The sequence below is a fragment of the Apus apus genome, chromosome 4 (genome assembly GCF_020740795.1).
Source record: "Apus apus isolate bApuApu2 chromosome 4, bApuApu2.pri.cur, whole genome shotgun sequence".
NCBI classification, from domain to species: Eukaryota; Metazoa; Chordata; class Aves; order Apodiformes; family Apodidae; genus Apus; species Apus apus.
In genome coordinates this window covers 14,217,229-14,241,162 of record NC_067285.1, presented here as the reverse complement: position 1 = coordinate 14,241,162, position 23,934 = coordinate 14,217,229, and positions in this window count along the sequence as shown.

The following is a 23,934-nucleotide window of genomic DNA, read 5'->3' as shown; positions in this document are numbered from 1 at the left end:
AGCTGGTGGACTATATATAAAGACTTTCCCATATGGGTATTAAACAGGAAAAAAAAAGGGAGGGGGGGAGGAAAAAAATTCACCTGCTCTAGTTGATAATTTTGGGGGTTTGTTTGGTTTTTACAAAAAAAAAAAAAGGACAAAAAAAAAAAGAGAAGCTCTATTTTTGTACTCCAACTTTAAAAGTAATGAAACTTTCAAAGACTGGTGAAGGGGGAAGAGCTCTTCGCTTAGAAATGGTTTAGTCTGTTTGGGGTTGTGTTTTATTTTGTAGTATCTTTTTTTTTTTTGTAGCTCTAGGGATAAAGGAGAAAAAAAAAATCACCATTTAAAACAAACAAAAAGGAAATCCAAATCTGGGAGCAATGTGCTGGTTAAGTGAACTGAATTAATGCTTACGGGAGAAGATGAGAGGTTGGGAAACAATTAAGGGAAGGGGATTTATTTCAGAAGTGGGCTGAGGTCTCCCGGGTGGGTTTTGCAGCTTAGGTGTTGTGTGGACTCTGCCCATGGGGGCTGGCTGCGATGCCTGGGTGAGGACTACTGCCTGCTTTCCTTCCTCGGATGGGCCTGCTTCTTTGGCTGAGTGAGGGGTTGCTGGAAACAGTTTGTATCCTTCAAAAAATGCTGCTGTTTTCCCAACTCCCAACTTAATTTTTTCTCAGGAAAGGACAGGGGTGATGAACACCCCAGAGAAAGTCCTGAACTGACTTGGTACCTCTTACCCACAGGAGCATCTTCGGCATTTCATTTGTTTTAAACTACTAAGGTGAGGCAGTGGGCTATGGCTGCTGTGGAGTGGGCTGGTAACTGGTATTATTATTTCTTTCTCCCATATGGAAAATGTGAACTTCTCACAAAAAACTAATATTTTTTTTCTGTTTATATTTTTTATTAGATGGAAGTTTTCATCCATAAAATTAAAAAGACTTTACAAATTACTGTGGAGCCATTTCAGGCTGGTTTTGTCATAATCTTCACTTTACATTGTCAACCATTTCTTCCAGGTTTGATCTTTGAGAAGTACCATGGTCCTTATCCTCCTAGGAAAGGTTTTCCTTCAAAATTTTTGTTGACAGAAGCCAAATTTTCTATATAGAAACAAAACAAAACAAAAACAAACAACAAGCAAACAACCCAAATGAAACATTGAATCTCTTGAATGAACATCCCCAGCCAGCCCTGCTCTACACATGCTGCCGTGGGATTGCAACTCTCTCCAAAGGGTTAAAGCAATAATCCTTCATGGGGAGGGCAAAAGAAGACACTGGATAGGAGCCAGAACCAAGGGTGACTTTTCATCCAATATTTTTTGATTGTTTGGTTTTTGTTTCCTTGAGGATTTTTTTGGTTTTTTTGGTTGTGTACAAATTGAATATGAAATGATTGAAATATTTATTTAATATGTGCATTAAAAAATTGTATTAGTCTAACAGCCTGATGATTTCCAGGGAAGGGCTTGGGCTGGGGAGGTGAATTGGAAAGGGGTGGAGAAGGGCTGTGAGGTGCAGGATGGGGCTGAGGCTGTTGCTTGGTGTGAGAGCTTTCCTGAGGGAGCAGAGGTGGGAAGCGGGAGGATGCCTTAAGATCCCAGTCCCGGATGGACCTTGTGGAAATCATGGTTTTCCTTGCAGCAAATTCCAGGTTTAATGGGCAGATACCAGCTCCTTGGCCTGCCTGGCTGATTACAGGCTGGATGGGGGCACAGTGCAGCAGAGCCTTGGTGACTGGTTTTAGGCATGGGATGAGTCTCCCAAGAGAGAAGGCCGGTGTCTGCTTCCCTCTATTCTAGATGAGTTTGCTGTCTGTGCAAAAGGAGTTATTGGGTCCCTTCCTTTAGTGGATACTCAGACCTGCCAAGGTGCTAGGTCTTGCCCAGAGAAGCTGATGGGGGACTCGTATATGGAGTGGTCTCAGATAGGGAAGGATGCCAGAATAAAACTGCTAAATAAGTTTTTCTAAAAATTAAAACAAAACAAATAATAATTAAAAAAACTGCAGAAATAGAGCAGTCTTGCAAGGTGAGAGTCTCGCTATTGCCAGTGCTAACCCCACGGCTGCTGACATCCTCAGGGGGTGCCTGCAGCACTGCTTAGTGCTCAGGGTGTTGCTCATCTGCAGGGTGTGAGGATGAGCCATTCCCTGGCTGATGCTACAGGCTGGGCTGAGATGCAAATATATATTAATTTCATAGAGGGAAGCCTAGGAACTGGGAACTCTGAGCATCACTGCTGCATCACAGAGGTGGTGGGTGGTGCTTGGGCTGTAGGACAGTGTTGCTAAAGGCCTGACTGTCCCAGGGGGGACCCAAGGACCGCAGAAGGCTGGAGCTGACAGGGCTGGGGCAAGCCCAGGTTGTGGTTTCCATGAGTACAGGAACTAAAAGCGAATAGCTCCTGGCCTTTCCCCAGGCAGAGATCATGTTTAATAGTTCTTAGTGGGTGATTTTCTTTCATTAATTTGTCTAATTGCTTTTCCTAATGACTTTGTGAACCTGGGTGAATTGGTGCTGTGTTGCTGCTCCAGCTAAGGGTAGCTGAGAGGCAGGACTAGTTCCACGCAGGACAGCAGACATCTCCCTTGTTATCTGTCCCTCAGGGACAGTGATGGCAAGGAAGGGCCTGGTGTGGGTGCTCAGCCTCCAGAAAGGCAGTTCCCTCACCCCTGCCATTCCAGGCTGGAGCTGAGGGCTGGAGCAGGGGGCACCTGGCACCCTGGGGTTTGAGCTGAGGCAGGACACCTTTGCAACCTTGCACAGCTCTGTACCACACACCATCTCCAGCTTCTGCCTTCTGCTCTTCTGCAGTCTGCCTTTGTGAAAGGCACCCAGGCCTGGCTCTTGGTAAGGGGCCTTCTGCTTTCCCAGCTTAGTAAGTCCATGTTTAATTATCCTCTTTTCATTAAAGGGCTTTTGGTTGGCCATGCTGCCTAGGAGCACTACAACTTGGGGTTTTGTTTATTGCTTGAATTTGTCCAGCTTCAGCTTCCAGCCAGCAAATGTTGTTTTGCCTTTTCTTGGAAGATTAAAGAGCCCACTACTAGTTAGTTAATGAGTAAGTGAATTAATTAATGGCTCCTCATACCCTGTCTCTGCACTGATACCGCTTAGTCCTTGGCATGGCTGAAGCAGCTCGTACTCTTCCTGGTGACCTGGGTCCTGAATGTGTGGTCCACTAGGGCTGGTAGCTCCCACCACCCATGCAGGGAGATGGGGACAGTCTCTGGTGGTACCTGCTGTTCCTCCAGGGATGCAGAAATGCTAGTTGCTGGTCAAGTGTGCAGGGTCAATCACCAGTCCCAGGAATCTGGGAATTTTTCCTCCTCCGTCACCCTTAGTGTGGACCAAACTTGAGAGTCACAGCCATCCTAAGGCCCTGGGGACTGTGGGACGCTGAGCCAGGGCTGGACCCAGGGTGGTACTGGGAACAAGAGGCTTTGGAGGTGGGTGTTTGCTTCCATCAACTCATGCTGTTAACATGGGTGTTTTGAGCAGAAATCCCTGCTGCGAGCTCGCAGTCCTTGTGATGGAGATATGACTCTTCCTGGTGCTTCTTCTCCCAGTGTCACCCTGTGTCTCTCTCAATGCTATCAGCTGGGAGGTGGCAGATGAAGCAGAAGAAAAGCTGTATTGTCCTGGCTGTTGGCACAATGGTGAACACGTGTCCCTGCCCATATGGAATTTTGCTGCGTGATGCTGTTTGGACACAGCAACAAGGCTGGAGCTAAGAGATGTTTGGAAGAGTCTGCCTCATGAGACAAGACTGGGTAGCCTGCCTGGTCCAGCCAACTCATGGTAAGAAGCAAATGTGGGCCATCACCAGGCAGGGAGAAGAGCTGTTTTCAGATTAAATGTGACTCTGGTAGAGAGACAGTAGACAGGCTGGAGTAAACCAATGTGCCAAGAAAAGGGCTCTGTGCCTTCTGAGCAGGGGCTGCACCAAGCTTTGCTCCACCAAGCCCCAAAGCTTTCTGCCCATGCTGTCTTCACTCCCAATCCCTCTCTCCCTGTACAAACACTGCTGGTCTTCATTGCAGGGGTGACCCATGACAGCTTTGCTGTGAGATCTCCTGGGAGAAGAGTGCCCACTGAGCAGGGTGGGCTGTGTGATGCTGTGGCAGGGATGGGGTTCACTCAGGCCCCCTTGGGCATGCCCCCCAGCTTGGGAAGGAGGACTGGTGTGTTTGTTTATTGCAACAGGCTCAGCTTTCAAACATCTCCCTGCCATTCCCATCCCCCTCCTTTAATTAATTCTGGGTAAGAAGTCCTGGCTTTATTGTGCCACCGAGCTGAGGGCTCCCTGTGGGAAAAGTCACACCTTCTGAACAGCTTCTGATACCATGCAAATGAAGGACAAGTCCAGGAAACGCTTTCATCTCGGACCTGTCCAGCCTCCTGCCCATTAATTACACACATTTCATTTGTGTGAGAGCAATTCCTCTTGGGGAGGGGGCGGGGGTGGCCACAGCTTGGGGATCATCTCAGCCCCACTCACTAAAGACCTTTCCTTGGAAGGGGTTTTATAGCCAGAAACGTGGATGCTCAAGGGCTCCGTGGGGGATCCCATATTTCTGCTCTCACACAGATACTCCAAATCAAACTGGCTCATCAGCAGGCTACATCCTGCCAGCAGGGAGGGCTCAGCACTGCCCCACACCCTGCTTGGTCCTAGCAAGCCCTGGCTGTGGACCCAAGTGCATGGGAGCATCCTGGAGGGACACATGGGATGGAGCAGAAATTAACCCAATGCTGTCCCAGGGGAATGATTCTCCAGGGTCAGGAGATCCTAAGATGGGTAACTCTGGGCAGGGTGACCACAAAATTAGTCTAATGTATGGAAACATCTTTCCATGCTGGTCCTGAATTGTATGTGTTGGGGGACTGTGTCACACTGTGGTAGAGTTCAAAGCCTTCTTGTCCAACATGAATCAGAATCATTTCTCTCATTGAGCCTTGGTCTCTCTGTGTTCCTCTCCTTTCTGCACAGCTCCTCTGAGCATGGTGTCCTAGTTTGGCTACAGCTGAAGACATCTCTAGGATGGCTCCTGTTTTCCTGAGGCTGATGGGGAGAGTCAGCTCCAGATTCTGAAGAAGGTTCAGCATGAGAGGGTGTGGAGTACAGTGGGTTTTCACAGCCTGTTTCCTGGCCATGCTAATAACATTTAGCACTTCTGTAGCACCTGGGATGCTCCAAGCACCTACACATCTGCTACTCATTACCACCCCCTTTGCCATCTGCAGCATCTCTGCCCCCTCCCCACACATGCCTACAGCAGTAACAGCAGTCCCCTAGAAATGGGGCCAATCCTCAATATTTCTCCTGGAAATCTCCTTCAGGGCAGGGTTGCAGGGAACTGCAGCCACATTCTGTTTTGAGGTTTGAAGCTGAAAGCTGCCCTCCAGGACTAGGGTGAACAGTTTGAGGTGGCTGCTGTTGCCTTGTTGCAGAAGACCTTTGATGGTGAAGTTTGCTGTTTGACTTTCTCCTAGGCTGAGACGCACAATCTGTGTCCTCTTTTGTGACAAGCCATGGGTCTGGGAACACATGACAGCTGTGGCTTGGTGCACCAGAGGAGCTCTTGGGAAATGCTGGAGGGATATTTGGGAGTTGGTTAAAGGGAACCTGCAGCCTTTCTGGGCTGGAGGCTGCATTAAAACTCTCTAGTTCTTTGTTCTAGGAAAGCTGTATGTCCACTTGCTGGTCCTGTGCCACCTCAGCCAGGCGATGAGAAAGGTCACATGTGTGGATGGGTTGAAGATTACAACCATTGCTCCGGACTATCTGTTTAATGGCCCAGGCTGTTTTGCAATGAAACACCACACTTTGGACATGCTGTACTGGGAGCAGTGGGGATGTTCTCAGACTCCATGTGATTTACAGCATTTCTCCTATGTTCATAGTGGCTGTAGCAGCAGAATGTCTTTCCAGGCTCTCAGATGTGATGACCAAGAGGAAATCTGTGGTTATGATGTCTTAGCTCAGAGACTGGGGGGGTGGTTTGGTTGTGTTGGGAAGAACCACTCCAGCTGTGCCTAGGTATTACTACTTTGCTAAGTTTCTGCTGCTGATCATTGTGGGCTGGAAATAGGATGGTGAGGGCTGCCAGAGCCTCCCCAGTTCAGTGGGTGTCTGGCTGGTGCCTCTGTTCCCATTCAAGTCCTCTGCTCAGCCACTGAGTGGCCACTTTCAGCCACGGTCACAGCACCACAAAGGGTCAGTGTTTCCTGGGATGACCTCTCCTGCCAATATGGCAAAAAGTATCTTTAATTTTTGTTTTCTCTTAAAGCTATTACAACAGGAGAAGGAAAAATTCCATCCCACTCTTGCTGTGATTATTTTGCCAACTCTTTCTGCTGTAGTAGCACAAATTGTCAGACAGAGTTTCCTATTTTATGAAGTGCTCTCAGAGTAAATGGCAGCCCTTGCCCCAAAGATGTGCTGTTCTGTAGGATTGGCTGTATCAGCTGGCATAAACAAGAACAACAGACCTAACCACAGGTCTAGTTGCTACCTCAGCAAAAGAGAGTGATGGGAAGGGGTTTGAAGGAGGACTGGAAGATGTCCCTGTGGAAGTTCATAGTAAACATGAGAAAAACTCCAATTGTAACATCCAAAACCAAAGAAACCCTGCTGGAGTAGCTTGAAGTGCAGAATAACAAGACTCAGGCTTTACATCTATAGGGAGATTTTTGCTGCTGAGATGCGAAATGGGACCTTGTGTGCTGGCTGCACATCCATGCTCAGGCCCAGGATGTGGCTGGGTTCTGCATCACCCCGTGAGAAGCAGATGCCCAGGTGGAAGCCAACCCTTTGGTAACGGCCTGCGAATTTCCCTCGGCTCCGTTAATTGCCGCCTGGCTGCTAGTTACAGCTCCAAGTCAATTGCTGGGAGTGTTGGGCCCTGCAAAACAACCCCTTGAAATCAGTTGTTAGCCCAATTAACAACCAGTTTGGCTTCAGTTCAGGCTGTTAACCATCAAACAGCTAACTGCTGGTAATGATTGATTTCTCAGCAGTTGGGGCTGCAGTGGAGGAGCCAACCTGTTTCACAAAGTGCCATTAAAGCCAAGACTTTGTGAATGCATCTGGCTCAGACAAACATTCAAGCTGCCCCATGCCAGTACAGCAGGCAAGGTGATGGCAAGGATTTCTATCAGTTTTTATTAAATCATGGGTTGTTGGGGTCTGTTATGATAAACTGGCAGCCAGCAGGCCAGTGCTGCCACCACACTGTGCTCCAGGTAGACAGCCACCACTGTTTATAGGGCAACTGCTCATAGCTGTGGAGCATTGTGGTGTTCAGAGTCCCTGTGAATGGGAACTGCTTGGTGTTCAGCTCTTCACCAGCGTTGCTATTCCTGCCAGGGAACCTGCAAAGGTTAGTTTTTCCAATTTAGATGTTAGGGTTTTTCCACAAATCAACTGGGCTGTTTCCATCCAGCTAGGAGCTTGTAGCAGGAGGGTGGTTCCTATCAGCGTATGTGAGCCTGGGGGTGCCTCCAGAGCAGCCTGCAATACTGGCCTGTGTCTGCTGGTGGGTGATGCAGACTCATGTGTGGATGGGAATGTCTCTATGAAAGCCATAAAATACTCTCGGAGTCCCAGGTAAAGCTGACAGTCTGGGATTCAGGCAGGGTTTTGTTGAAGATTACTGGTCAGGTCTTCATCTGTTTTCCTCCACTACTTCAGCTCTGGTTCTCTGCTGTGCACTGACAGGTTGGTTTGAACACGTTGCTGATGCTACATCAAGGGGTTTTTTTTCCCTGGGGATATTTTTCCCCTTGAAGTGGCTTGTTCAAGTTGTAGCATGCACGGGAAGGAGAGAGACAGCCACCTGTTAGGGAAAGACTTTGAAAACACCGAGGACGTGCTGCAGAAGTTGACTTTGTGAAATGTACACCCTGACTGCACAGGGTAGCAGAGTGGTAGAGGATGAGGAGTGAGCACCTCAGTGTACAATGTCATGGTCCTCTGGTGTTTGAAGGCACTTGGGAACCTGTGGCTTTGCCGTGGCCTTTGCACTGCAGCCTGAGCTCTATTTCTGAAGCTGGGTCCTGGTGCCTTTCAGCAGGACATGGGCACCTAAGGCCCCTGTAGATGTTTCAAATTTCTTCCAGCAAAGTTCCTCCGAATGCAAATCTGACTCCCCCTGGTACCTCCATTTTGCCATCCTTTCCTGGGAAGTACAGTCATCCCAGATTCCCAAGCAGTGCATATTCCAGCACTGCACATTTTCTGAAATTTGGTGTATTAGATATTCCTGATGCAAGTTATTAGGTATTCCTTGTGCCAGCACAAAATTGCCTATTTTATCAAATACCTACTGGAAGTAGCTCTGCTATCTTCCACACTGGGATTACCTTGTTGAAGAGGCTGGGGAGGCTCTGTGCAGGGCAGTGCATGCACAGTGAGCTTCTGCATCCTGGGTCAAGGGGATCTGTCTGGGTTTCTCCCTCCTGTCAGTACAAGGAGAAATGGATTTTCACAAAGGGAAAAATGGGAAGTTTGAGGTAAGCAGGAGACCCGACAACCCGATTTTGCCACTCCTTGGATCTGTGAGCAGATTTTTATTTGCAGTTTGTGTATTTAACTGGGCTAGAACACAGCAATCCTGGTCCATGCATCTCCTGAGTGTCTTGTTCCCCCTCAGCTCTTGCTAGATGCACCCTTCCAGGAGGTGGTGATGGGAGCTTCCCACCTGCTGGAGCCGGGCAAGTCCTGGCTGCTCAGATTTTTTTCTGTATAACTGGGAAGGTCAGTTATAAACAGAAATGGTCAGTTTTGTTGGGGGCTTTTTTTAGACATCAAAAATGCTCTATCATCATCAGGCTGGCTAGGCTTTCAGCAGCCAACATAAAGGGAGCCAAACCCACAGCCGAGAATTCAGCACCGAGTTTCCGTGGCTATTTTGCCAAAGCCTTGTGTCTTCATTCCTCCTTATCCTTTGTGCCACAACAGCTGATGCTGTTCTGGGCTCTGCACAGCCACAGGGTGAGCCCTGAGGAACACCCAGCTGGAGCTGAAAGCAAGTGGCACAGCCCCATTTTTAGAGAAGGAGTGGGTGGAATCGGCACACAGAAAGATTAAGATCTGCAAGAAACCCTGGCAGAGCCACAAATCAGCTGAATCAATCTGCAAGAGGCCAAGAAAAGGTATGGAAGTGGTCCAATGGGGGAAGCACGGTATGTATGCAATAATCTGAGCTATAAATGAAGTACAAAACCACAAAACTGATATTTTCTCATGTCCAATTCCCCAGCTTTGACTGAAGGTTGGACTCGGTCCCACATCCTGACTGGAAGGAACCTGCTTTAGCACATGAGCAGATTTCAAGGTCATGGGGAGGGATTACTCTGAATGTCCATTCCAGTCTTCTGCAATTCTCAGACAAGAGGATCCTGCTCAGTGCCATCTGAGTGAAAGCCATACTTCTTGGAAAGAGGAAAAGGAAGGATATCCTACAGGGACTCCATATTTCAGTATTATTTGGTATTTTTGTTTAAAATTGCCTAACTTCAACTCACAGCACTTGGTCTTGCACTACTCTTCCAGGTTACAGTGCCATCCAACCTGACCAAGCTTCTGCAGGCACTGCAAATGAGTTTTCCAGGTCTCTCTTAGCTCTTGTAGGGATTTTTAAAGCTCATTCCCATCTGTCAACCTCTCTTGTGAAGTGTGGCCAAGTGTTTTGGCCACAGCATCTGGTGATGGAGTCTGGCATTGGCTTGCTTGGGTCCAAGATCTTGAGAGGAGAAGTGTTGCAGTGACCACCCACTGGAGCAATGTGTCTCGGCTCAGGGATGGTGTTTTCCAAGAGGTTCTTGCACAGTAATTGAAGCCAACTGTGGAGCTGTAATCCTAATTTGGTCAGGACCACTGTAACTCCAGTCTGTTTTGAAGAACAGAGGCATGGATGGTCCCTGCAGGAGGTGCAGCTAAGTCATGATTACAGTCTCCTGTCCCTTGTTTCCTGCTGCAGAGGCTACAGCAAATCTCTAAAGCAAAAGTGGCATTTATTTCATAATGAATCCTAAAATCCTGAGTCTTATGCTTGCTCAGGAGGGCTCCATCTCTGGCTATTCAAATATTCAGTTGGTGAAGTCTGAGCTATTTTTGTTCTCACTTATGATGGGTAAAGCCACAGTTGTTCCTCTGACTTCACTAGAATTGTTTTGGATAAGTTCAGATGTGAAAAGAGGTTAGTTTGACCTAATTATCTTCAGCGCCCATATCTGCAGTTCTCTAAGCAAGCACAGTGACATTGGCGAGTGTGGAGATTCTCATATACCCAAAGATTTGGGCAGAATCTGTGTTTCAAGAGTTGTTCGCTGACCCCAGATGCCATCCCACAGCACTTGCTGAGGTGTGACTGGAAGATGGAGAGGGCATGAGCAGGCAGGGACAGGAAAGGTGCTGTGGAAACTGCAAAATCCCAAGGCAATAGCTGTGACCTGTGGCAGCACCTGCTGCACTGACCCAAATTCCACCACTATCACAACCTGCTTAATCATAAGAAAAGGTCTTTCCTACTAATTGCTGCTGGCTGGCAAAGGGGCATCCCCAGCCCCTCAAGGACTGGGTGGAGGGGGCAGGGAGAGGAGAGTGGTGGTTGCTGACACGTGCTTAGCCCTTGCAACCTCCATCGTGGGGCCTGGAGAAGTGTTTGCACTTCACTCCCTCTCAAAGTGATCATTGTGAGGAGCCAAGGTTTTCACCACCTCCCCTCTACAGAGCTCTGGGTTTGCTGTGCACTTGACACCTGCTCAGGGGGATGATTTGTGCTTGATGGCTGTCTCCACCACAGTAGCTGGCCACCCTCCACCAATGCTCCCCTCAAACTGCATCGCAACAAGGAGATGTGCTGTTCCTGGTGCCAGGCTGAACACCAGGATGGTTCCATCTGATGTGGAGGTGACTTCTCCAAGGGCCATGCTGCCAGCTGGTGGGGTAGGATGTGGTGGCCCCTGGGGCCACTATTGTCCCAGGCATTTAGGTCATTAGCAACGACTCCCCAGATAGAGTGTGGGGCTTCCTGGGGGACCCAGCTTTTCTTGAACATCAGTGGGGATGAGAAACTTCCCTACAGGGAAGAGAAAATTGCAGATGAGATTTTTTTATCTGATGGTGAGGCCCCGTGAGCTGGTATTTTGGACAAACCCTCCGGTCTGTGATGTGGGATCACCTTATACATGGTGAAGATGAAGCATTTTGTTTGTATTTGCTACCTATGGTGTGTGGAAGGCTCTCCTGGTGATGTGAGCAAGGGGACAGGGGAGTGGGTAAGTCCTAGCTGGAAAGGCAGAAGAAGGCAGAGGAGCCCACTCTCCCAGGCAGCTGGGCTTGCCAGCAGAGAGGAAAGGCTGTGCATCCCACCTTTGTGTTCCCTGGAAATGAGTGTTCATGGGGAGGAGAGGGAAGCTAGAGCCAAACAGTAAGTGAAGCACATGGGCTTTTAGTCCTCCTGTCACCTCAAGAGTACCCAGAGGTGACAAATATGCAGTCTCTGCTATTGAGACCAAGTGAACCTGTAATGGGTGGCTTTGGGGACCCTCACATAGAGAAATGCCAGGAAGGAAAAACCTCAGTGACATGGACAGCTATTCCATGGCTAGTTTGTTGGGTAGCATCTCCTGCTCACTGCTTCTCCACCTCCTGCTCCACCCCAGAGCTGGGCTGACCTGGCCGTGTCCTGACGTTCAGAGGAGCTCCACTGACTTCCTGGGGGAGTTGTTGGACACCAAGACCAGATGCTGGTCCATTGTCCAGGCAAAATCACAAGTACTGTGCATCCAAACCATCAGTACTTATCAGTCTGGCCATAAATTGCTCTCTCTGTGCAGGAAAGCTCTGAGTGTGCTGACTTGTTCCCGAGTGTGCTCCCCTGCTGGTTTTATGTATGGGATACATGCTGCCATTGCTGTTATCTGAAGCAGATTTGGAGCTGTTATTTGAAGCAGGCCACGTGGTGAGTGGCCATGACACAAAAAGCCACAAGAAGTCTGAAGAGTGGTCAGCCAGGCAAAAGGCAGGATGGGTGTTGGAGGGGCATGAAGAGCTGGGGACAGGGAAGAGGAGACTCATCAACATAATACAGAGCCTTCATTCCCAGAAACCTCTCTGTGTCACTGCTTGCTCCAAGTTAGACCTATAGATGGTTGCTATGGAGGTAGGAAGCTGTTTGCTGCTATACTATTTCAGGGACACATATTATGGGGGAGCAGACCTTTCCCCATCAAAGTAGTGAATCTATACCTCTGCCAACAATCTACAAAGAGAAGGCAGAGTTCTAGATAAGACTGGAGGCAGCAGGATGAAACTCAGGTGGCTCCAGGCTGGTGCTGCGGACTTAGTTGCAAGCTGCGTTCCCAAATCATTGGCAAGAGCTGTCATTGCTGTCATGGAAGGCAACAGGTCTCCTTTGAGTTATTTGACCTGTATCGAGCTGCTAGGGAAATGTCTGACCTTCCTTGAAACCAGAGCATCCAGACAAGCCTGCTTACCCTCAGTAGTCATCTCTGGGCAGGAAGCACGGACGTGAGCGATGAAGGCAGCAGCTCTGCTGAGGAAATGCATTTAATTTGATCTACACTGCAGTTTTTGTTGGGAAAAATGTTGATGCAGTAACATTCTGCACAGTAACTAGGGGTGGATTAAAGGTCATAGAGATAATGTAGCATGCTGAATTCATAGGTAGCAGATGGGAAGAGTCCTAGACCTACTGGGAAAATCTCCCGAAGTGTCTTCTCCATTTTACTCAAGGACTGGGTCTGCTTCTCTTTCCTAATGAGTTTCACTCCTGCCTGGACCTTTTTCCTGAGTCTTAACCCACATTCCTGTTTTCTTGGTTTATCTTAGCAGCCCTAGTTAGTGCAGTTCTTTGCCATGCTAACTGATTTTATTCAGGGTGTTAGACCTCTGCACACTGGGCATGCTTGGCTAGCAGGTCTGTGCCTGACTCTTTCCCCCATGCTTAAAATCATGGGGTGACAGCTTAACGTGGTGCTGGAGGAGCAGGAAAGTGCCTTCTACTTGTGATGCAGTAGTGGCTGTGCAGACACAACACCCAAGAAGAAGCTTTTGGTGCACATAACTGTCTTGCGGCAGGGCTTCGTCCTGGACAAGGGAAGGAGAAGGTTTCCCCAGTCTGATGCAACTTTTGTGGTCATCTGAGGTTGATGCACAAAGTCTCCTGTGGTGGAGAGCAGATCTGTGGCAGGAGCACTTTAAAGGACTGTTCTCAGGTTAAATTCAGCACTGTAGTATGGGAATATGTGTGTCTATGTGTGGACAGAGGAGAGAGCCACATGTTTCAGCTCATGACACAAAACAACTGGTTGACCACCTGAGCTCCTCCTGTGCCCTGCATAAAATGGAGATGGTGCCGAATCACTTCACAGGTCACTGGGAGTTTAATGCAAGTTTCCCAGAGATTTTGGAGCATCAGTTGCGTAATCTGGACATCCATAAATCAATGGGTCTGGATGAAATGCATCCAAGGGTGCTGAGGGAGCTGGCGGAGGTCATTGCTAGTCCACTCTCCATCATCTTCGGTAAGTCATGGGTAACAGGAGAGGTGCCTGAGGACTGGAGGATAGCAAATGTCACTCCAGTCTACAAGAAGGGCAAGAAGGAGGACCCGGGTAACTATAGACCGGTCAGCCTCACCTCCATCCCTGGAAAGGTGATGGAACAACTTGTCCTTGGCACTATCTCTAGGCATATCAAGGACATGGGGGTCATCAAGAACAGTCAACATGGTTTTACCAAGGGTAAGTCATGTTTGACTAACCTCATAGCCTTCTATGAGGAAATTACTAGGTGGATAGATGATGGTAGAGCGGTGGATGTGGTCTATCTTGATTTCAGTAAAGCATTTGACACCGTCTCCCACAGCATCCTTGTAGATAAGTTGATCAAGTATGGGTTTGATGATCAGGCAGTGAGGTGGATCAAGAACTGGTTGAAAGGAAGAAGTCAGAGAGTTGTAGTCAATGGGGCAAAATCTAGTTGGATGCCTGTGACTAGTGGAGTCCCTCAGGGGTCGGTACTGGGACCGGTGTTGTTCAACATCTTCATCAACAACCTGGATGAGGGTACAGAATGTACCCTCAGCAAGTTTGCTGATGACACCAAGCTGGGAGGAGTGGCTGACACACCAGAAGGCTGTGCTGCCGTTCAGAGAGACTTAGACAGGCTGGAGACTTGGGCGGGGAAAAACCTGATGAAGTTTAACAAGGGCAAGTGTAGAATTTTGCATTTGGGGAAGAACAACACGATGTCCCAGTATAGGTTGGGGGCTGACCTGCTGGAGAGTAGTTTAGGTGAAAGAGACCTGGGGTTCCTGGTAGACAGGAGGATGACCATGAGCCAGCAATGTGCCCTTGTGGCTAAGAAGGCCAATGGCATCCTGGGGTGCCTTAGAAAGGGTGTGGTTAGTAGGTCAAGAGAGGTTCTCCTCCCCCTCTATTCTGCATTGGTGAGGCCGCATCTGGAATATTGTGTCCAGTTCTGGGCCCCTCAGTTCAAGAAGGATAGGGAACTGCTTGAAAGAGTCCAGCGCAGAGCCACAAAGATGATTAAGGGAGTGGAACATCTCCCTTATGAGGAAAGGCTGAGGGAGCTGGGTCTCTTTAGTTTGGAGAAAAGGAGACTGAGGGGTGACCTCATCAATGTTTACAAATACGTAAAGGGTGAGTGTCAAGAAGATGGAGTTAAGCTTTTTTCAGTGATGACCAGTGACAGGACAAGGAGTAATGGATACAAATTGGAGCATAGGAGGTTTAAGGTGAATATCAGAAAAAACTTCTTTACTGTGAGAGTGACAGAGCACTGGAACAGGCTGCCCAGAGAGGCTGTGGAGTCTCCTTCTCTGGAGACATTCAAAACCCGCCTGGATGCCTTCCTATGTGATGTACTCTAGGTGACCCTGCTCTGGCAGGGGGGTTGGACTAGATGATCTTTCGAGGTCCCTTCCAACCCCTATGATTCTATGATTCTATGATTCTATGCTTCAGTGAAAAGCATTGCTGTTTATTCTACCGTTATCACCCAGTGGAGAAAAATGCAGGGTTCATCATGACATCTACTGAAATGTCATGGGGGAAAAAAGCCAAAAAGCCAAAAGCCCAGCAGTAAAGTAACCCTGTCCTGCAGACCCCCTCCCCCGCCCCCAGTATTTTGTTCTCTGTCCCAGCAGAGGGAGCCCGAGTTTATTAACAAATCCCGATCTCTGAGATAGCTGCTATCAAGGTGGTACCAACGCCCGGGCAGGAAGCTTGCCGGTGGAGAAAGGCTGCAGAAGGTGGAGGGGATCTAGCAGTGATGATCAAAGGAGGACTGTGGTTCCAAATAGGGAAGTAAGCTAATGGTTCACTGGGAGACCCTGCAAATAACTGTACTCCTAGGATACTGCAACCATGTCAGGAGATGGATGGCCTGGAAAAACCAGTTGACATGTTCATAGAATCATAGAATCATAGAATCATAGGGGTTGGAAGGGACCTCGAAAGATCATCTAGTCCAACCCCCCTGCCAGAGCAGGGTCACCTAGAGTACATCACACAGGCAGGCGTCCAGGCGGGTTTTGAATGTCTCCAGAGAAGGAGACTCCACAACCTCTCTGGGCAGCCTGTTCCAGTGCTCTGTCACTCTCACAGTAAAGAAGTTTTTTCTGATATTCATGGAGAACAAATTTTGCACTGAAAGATGCAGCAGAGTCATGCTAAGATGGGTGAACTGAGTTTAATTTGCTTCAGATGCTTCCTCAAGGCACAGCCAGAGACCTGTGTACCTGCATTCTATTGGGCTGGCCAGCTTCAATCATGTCCCCATGAGAGTGCTCCCAATAATCTTCAAAACCATTGATGGCTGTGGTGCCAAAGCTGTTTGCTGTCTCTTGCCTGAGTCTGATCCTGTTCTGGCTGCATGGCCATGTTCTATAACCCCTGCACACACAGGACTGTTGGGCCTGATCCACAGCTGCTTAAACCTAGTGGGGCTTTTGCACTGATTTCCCTGTGTTTTGAAGGCTCTGTGTTAGTGCACTGAGGGCTTCATGCAAGGCAGCAGGAGCAGTTTTAGTGAACAGCCTTATTGGAGCTTGTGGGAATGCCCTAAGTTTTCTCTGTTGATAATGTGAGATGGAATGTCTCCTAAGGAGACAGAAGAGGCTCAGCTGTGTGTTCTTTCTTACAGACAGTAGTCACACTGATGCCATGGATGCATACATGGATACAAGATTATTTGGGATAAGGAAAGCTGGAATGCAGGAGGGCCACAGATAATTTTAGGCCAAATCCAAAGACCATTTAAATCAATGCAAAGCCTCTCAACAGCCTGAGCAAGGACAGAGATACTTGTTTTAGACCCTGAGTAACAAACTGGGATGTTTCAGGGCACAGAGACAGGAACACAATCGACTCAGGCTGCACTCCGCAGAAGTCAGCAGACGGTTATTTTCTAAGGCAAGTTTTGAAAGGAAGGTTAAATTTCTCCAGCTAGCTGGAATGCATTGCAAACCCCCCCAGCCCCAGCTCATCCTATGAACAGCTGTTGTGTTGGAAACCTAATGCTGATGAAAGAGTTAAAAGCTGGTTGATGGGCAATATCGGTGACACACCTCTGAATTGAGCATACTCCTGGAGTGAGACTGCGGACTGGTGTTACTCAATGAATAGAGGCCACTCCAAGGGAGTTTTTCCTTGAATAGAATGGGGTCAGGGAGCCGCTTTGGGGAACAATGGTTGCCACCGGCTAGCTGAATTTCTTACAATCACACACCATACCCCCTGATCAAATAGCTCCTTTGTCAGTCTGATATAAAAACATGTCATACAATGATGATCTGGAAGAATGACAAGAGCTGGCCTTTCAAAGAGATCAGAAGGGCTTGTTTCACACAAAAAGAGCCCCCATCAGAGTCAAGACAGAAAAAAAATGGAGAATAAAAGGGGGTGAATGGAAACAAACAGCAATAACAACAACAACAGAAAAGAGGGCAAGTTGGAAACTTGGGTCTGGCTTGTTTCACAGCATCCCATGGCCGCAGCGGCACAGCGCGGTCGCGTTGAATCTCTGTCAGTACGGACGTGGATGTCAGATTCCACTGCCATTGGGTCCCCATTGTCATTCTGCACTGGGACAGAAGAAATTGCTGGATGGGAAAAGGTCACTTGGCCCAACGAATCATCTCCCCCCCACCCCCCGAAAGCGTCTCAACACCATCTCTCTGCTTTCTCACTGTAGTTCTCTCCTCTGCCTTTCCAATACAATGTTCATCTGCTGCCTTTAGGCTCCTGTACAAAGTTCAGATTGCTCAGAAGGCTATTCTTGTCCATCTGCTCCTGTGAGTGGGAAAATGTCTTTATTCTCCCCCACTCTCCTGTTAACTTTCATATTTTTTTGTTTCTTGGAGTGTTTATCCTGCTTTCAACACTCTTCCCAGGATTTTTAGGGACATAATTTAGAGTTTGGATCGATAGACAAGAATTTTTTTTCCCAAAGAGTATTTTAAGATGTACAGGGAAGTAGATCTCTCTTGGCTACTTTGAGGGCAACTGCATTCCTCCAGTACCTATTGCAGGAATCCCAAGGAATGGAGTTTACACAAAATCATGACAATCATTTGCAAGCTAGAAAAATTCAGCAGTCCTAGGAGTGGGTAACTAGAGCTGCCAAGCAGTCTCAGCACCTACGTGTTTGAAAAAGCTTATATTCAGATTTTAATACTGTTTTATATAAAATGTGGAGTCAGAACAGTCAGAAGAAATGGCATGTAAGAGACAGAGCTCATGGAAAATTGTTCCTGAAAATACACCCACGATGATGACAATACACAGAATCTTTGCCCCACATTTTTTTACTTTTTAAGAATTTTTATTATGGCATTGCTCTTCTCAAAAAAAAAAAAAAAAAAAGAGAGAAAGAAAAATGTTGCTAACGCTTGTAGGAGACTGTTACATTTGTATGATTAAGCACGCTAATCAGCAGCTACCTTGCAGTAGAGATAACTAACTGTAACCACTTTCATTTATGCTCTAAGACAAATGACTATTATAATTTAGGATTTCTTCATTGTGCATTATTTTATTTGCCCTTTTTTTGTAATTTTGTATAGAAACCGTTACACAGGATTTTACTCAGCATATACCATCCATAGGGAAAATACTCAGTAAGCTGTATTTACATAATGCAGTATATTAAATACAGAGTTTATAAACACACACAATACTGACATGTGTAAACCAAATGAAATTCTTGCTGACCTGAATGGCTGAGCTTTTCAATTCCTTTACCTAAAAGTCTGCATTGCACAAAATTAGGGTCATAATTAATCACCTCTTCTCTTGAAACATAGCTCTGAAAAGCTGTGCAGCTGGCTGGAAATAATTAGGCCACATCCTGAGTGCAGCCAAAATAAAGATACTTAGAAGATATTTGTTGCAAATCTCTAGTAGTTCAAGTTGCAAAGCAATTACCAGATACTACCAGTGTATTTGAGGAGGTGGAGGTAAAACAGCCCACGTTTTGTAGGGCTGATTGTGAAATGATTTGGAATTGTAGCATTAAAGTTTGTATCACAGCAAAATAAGTGCAAAAGGCAGGTGAGTCACAGCATGTGTAGTGTTAAGAGTCAGAAGTTAGACACTGGAACTCGTACTTAGGCACCTAAATTAAAAGACATTTCCAGTGGTGCTGAGCACCCAACAGCTCGCTTGGCTTTCAGATACTCAGCAAGTAGTGACAGACAGACAACTGACTTTGACTGTCAGTCTGGAAGGCAGGTTTTAGTGCAATGGCTTCTATTTAGGGTTGCTCCAGCCACCAGCTGTAAACTGCAGGTAGCACAGAAGGTGACAATTCAGTTCTGAAATGGAATGTGTGCCCCCTAGGACTGGGTGATGGATGATGTGACCTGAACTGAACACCTTGTGAGTGGGTTTCTGCAGTGTTAGTTTTGACCTAGCTGTTGTTAAAGCATATCAAGACCATGCCATTTTGTAGTCAACAGGGCCTACATGAGAAGAAGCTCTTTGTATGCCACTATCTTCTGGCTGGACTTTGTAAATCCAGTCTGACTGGGAAAGTATCAACAGTTTTTAGGCTATAAAATCCCTCCTGGGGCTCAGGCCTGCTGGGTGGTGGTGACAACCTGCAACTTTGCAATGCCTCTATTTTTCTTGCTTAAACTGCTTTGCAATGGTGGTGTTTGGCTTTTCTGTTTTGTGGACATTTCTGTTTTGTGGTTAGTCTCAGTTGCTTAGTTTCCTTTCTTATGGAAGGTCTGGATAGGTGAGATGGATAATTTTTGTGTTGTCCTTGGGTAATACCCCATTACAATGCAAAGCAGCACAATTCTGTTAGATGCAATGAAACTGTTGTTTACAGCAACTTCACATCTGGCCTTGAGACTCTGGACAACTCAGGGAAAGAAAATAATACGTGAGGGAATACTGTGTAATTAACTATTCCAAAGGTTGGAAGGCATAAAAGTCAGGTTGTACCTACATCTTAATTCTGTCCCTTTGTCAACAGGTGGTACTATCAAAATTTAAGTGACATTTCTACCTTCTTCAGGTTGCTGGCTCTGCTGTGCTGAATCTCGCCTGTTCAAATTTCCAGAGAACCTTCTTGCATTCTCCTATGGTTCTTACCCTGCAGTTATAACCTCAGTATTGGGAGCAAGCCTGGAAAAATTCAGAATGAAAACTGAAACCTTCCAAAAGGTAGGAGCAAATAAAAAACAGAGGATATTAATATAGCAGCAGCTGGACTTCAACTTTAATAATGTATATTTTTTTAGAGCACATAGCAATTCAGATCAGATACAGGTATTTCTGGATGCTTCTGTTAAATCAGGTTTCTCGCCAATAACACAATGAGAGGTTGGTACACTATATTAAAATATTAATTACCAACCCCCTTTCTTTTGATGGGTCTACTAAAGCTACTTCAAATGGATATGTGAGAATTGATCAAAGATTCTGCAGGTTGTTGCCACTGCTCACTAGGCATTTCAAACCAAAAAAGAACCTGACTCCCATGAAAAAGATACTGTGTTTTTACAAGCAATAAAACACCACTGGTCACTTGATTGCTATGGGGATGGATATAACTAAACTGGGCTTTCTTAAGGCAGAGAGCAAAAAAACAAAAAAAGACATGGGAGAGGGAGGGAAAGAGCGAGTGAGAGAGAGCTGAATTGATTTCAGTCTGTTCAGGTCTAGCTGGAAAACACAATGCAGCGAAACGGTCCCTTAGTCGGCAAGCTTCTCTTCCTAGATTTTTCCCATGGTTTGAAGTGGAGAGGGAGGGATGATATAAGAAAAAGTGTGTGTGTGTGAGAGAGAGAAGGCTATAGGAAAGGCAGAGAGATGAGAGACATCATTTGGAAGGGTGCAAAATAGTCCATTCCTTCTGGGGAGTGGAAAACTTTGATGTCCATGTCTCTGGTTTTAAAGTGGCAGTGTCAGGTTCAGGCTGAAAGGCCCTGGTATTTGAATCTTTGTCCGTGCTTGTGCTTGGGATTCTGCCTGTGCACACACCTGCACATCAAAACACCTGCTAGGGCATCCAGGCAGCAAATAGGTCTTGCAATTCAGAGCGGGCAACAGAAAATAAGCAAGCAGATGGGTTCACTGATTCCTTGTACAGAAGTTCATGCTGAAAAAAACCCAGATTTGTATGTTTGTGTGCATGGCAAGAGATATAAACAACGGGAAAATGTGTTGTAGGCTTTACCCCTTTGCCCCTTGTAAAAAGCTAAACTGACAAAGAAGTACAGTTACAGGTAAGGAGAATAATCTGTAAGAAGTGTTGTGATTTGTCAGTCATCACACACTAGTAAATTCCATTTCAAGAGTCACAACTGATGTCTGTAGCCCTTTCTCTTCTGCAGGGTCACAGGCATCTTGCACAGCCTGACTATTTTGTCCTTCGAGCTGCCTTTCCATATGATGCTACTAATAATTCAGACACACTAACAATGATAAGTCCACTGCAAGCCTGGAGAAAAAGAGAAAGAAGAGAATCAAATTTATCACTCATGGCACTCAAGTGAATTCTGGTAAGAGGATCCAAAATGCAAGTTGCTCTTTCTCCTTTCCTCCTCGCCAAGATCAGAAAGCTTTGCACTCGTGGTGGAACTGAGAGGCCTCGTGCTCTCCCTGGGTAGTGAGCTGGAATCTGCACCCAAAAATTGTACCAGGCACTATCAGGCTGCAAAAGCAGAATAGGTATTTGAGAATTATTCAGAGATTCAGATCAAGCCAGCAACAGACATTTTACTGTGGTTGTGCTGTACTGTGAGGTCTCTGTTTCTAGCAAGAATAGAAGCATATGTCCATGGGGTGGCTTCTGGGTTCTGATGGGAGACAGACAATGGATCAATTTATGTTCAATTGACAGACCTTATTTACTGGAGAGGGAGATTTTGACTTGAATCCCTGGAATGTTGGCATTTTCCTTCCCAATACACATTTTCAGTTCAAACAGATAGAGTGAAAGGCCTGTTTTCATGGCAGGTGGGCTACAGAAGGAAGGTTTTAATGACTATTCTTGGATTTATAATCTGACACGCTGTACGCACATGTGTTTGTCACAAAACTGTGTGAGGTGCCCACCACTCATCCATGCACTGTCCAGCAGATGTTAAAGCCATCAAGTGTGTTTGCTTCCAGTTCTAAAGGAAAACATTCTCTATTTTGGGATGTGGGATTTTTTTCTTAAACTGATCTAAACAAACAAACAAAAATAGTTGTGGAGAGGCAGGGCTTACATGATCATAAGAAACCTGTGTAAATGAGGATCTAAGGCCTGTTCCCTGACCCATAAACTGGGTTAGTAATTAGTTGTTTCTGCAGTTCGTCGTGGTAATCACAAAACCCAAGGTTAGGCTGAGAACTATTTAAAAATCATGTGCATTAGCAGTACAGGATATCTAAACATGCATTTACTGCAGTGATAGAGCATTAGCTGCTCCTTATAGTAATACCTGAGGGCCTGCAGTCACAGCACATCGTGACATGTGAGCTACTGTAGCAGCACAGAAAGCCCAGGGCTTTCCTCAAGGGTTCATGGCCTAAGGCCCCAAACCCAGAGATGAATCTGCTGGGTGGGACCTTGCACTCGTGTGGTGCTCCATGGCAGAACTAGGGCCTACAGTGTCTGGACAGAGGATACCTTACTCTAGTATTTACTATCTCTGTGTGCTTGATTAATAAGAGGATAGAGGGTAAAAATTGCCTTATGGCTTGGCATAAGCTGAACTGAATAGAAATAAAGGCTGTTTCTAGCAACAATCAGATTCCTGCTGCTGCATTGTAACTCTCTTAACTTCAGATTGATGAACACTGTGCTTCAGTGATGAGATAAAACAGAATTAACCAGCGAGAAATAATTTCTCCTGATTGAGAAATCCTGCTGTGCAAGAAAGGACTACCAGTGAAACTTTGCCTCTGGCTATAGAGGAGGAAAGAAGGAAGCCTAGAACTCCAGTAATTCTCCAAATTTGTAATTGTTGTAAGTAATTAGGCTCTGTCTTGGTTGCCTGGTCAAGGCAGACCCAAAACTGCTTGTAGGATTAGGTTTGCTCACTTTCCTTGAGCAAATTATTACCTTGTAAGTGATATGATAGTGGAGCATGCTTCAAGAGCAAGGGACCCTTCTGCACCCAGGGGCACATGATGAGTCAGGACAGCGTCAGACCAGCTCATGGCAGGCCAGGAACTTCGTGAAGTATCCATGTAGGCAAAAGGCTGATGCAGGATAAAACAGTATCATAGCCACTGCTGCACCAAGGATACTCTTACACAGCTTTACAAACACTGCAAAAAGATTTGGACCAACCTGTGGAATTAATGAGAACTGAGCTGCAAATCTCTGAAAACAACTTCATAAGTCTTGGTCTTACTCTCAAAGAAGGCGTTGGGTATTTGAATGTTTAGTTCCTCAGGCTCTAAGTATGAAAGGAAAAAGCCCCTAAAATATCTTCATAGGTAGCCCCTATAAAAGAACAAGATTCAAAAGCATTCCTTCAGGAGATCAAGGACGGTCCAGCCTTTGAACACCAGAGGATTGGGAAATTTAAAGATCTTTGTGGCAATCATATTGTGCCATTAGAAATCTACCATTTGGAATTGTAAAGCATTTAAAAGGAATGATTCCAAATTCCACAGCTGTCTGGTGAGTGACAACTTGATGTGGCCTGGGGGGGAGGAAGAAGGCCATTGTTGGGAAAACAGTTAAAATGAACATTTTCGGAACAGATGCCTTAGATAATACTTTGATAAATGAGGTTAAAAACAAATAAAATATTCTGGGTGACTTCCAGAAAATAACAGATCAGTAAAACAAACAAACAAAGCCCAAAATGCAAAGACAAGAAATAGGTATATGGCCAGTACTTAGCAAATAATAGAGAATTGTTCAAAATAAAATGCACAATAAACAGAGTCTGAACCAGCAAGATGAGACAATTCTGCTGGCTATGGGAGGAGATATATTTATTTTATTGCACTGCACTTTTTCCAAGCAAAAGGGCTTCCAGAAGGCTCGGCTGTTCATTTTGATAAACTAAAATATTTGAGAATCCATTTTTATTACCCTTTTTTCCAAACCATTCAAGCAACTCAGCTGCTGATCAAAATACAAAAGCATTGCATGTGCCCAGCAAGTGGATAATGAAAGCCATCCCTTCAGTTTAGTATCTTTGTCAGCGGAGTGTAGTGAGAAAAGTAAACAAACAGAATCACTGATGACAAACTGATTTATAGAATTGTTTGTTTCAGCATAATTATGACTAAAGTTCCCAATCCTGTGGCTGCTGGGAACATTGTAGGGATGGCTGCTGGCTGGGTGCCCTTAGTACTCATTAAAAGCTCCTTCTAGATGTGGTTTGGAAGCACAGAAAATAGGGTCTGTTGGAATTATTTTTAAG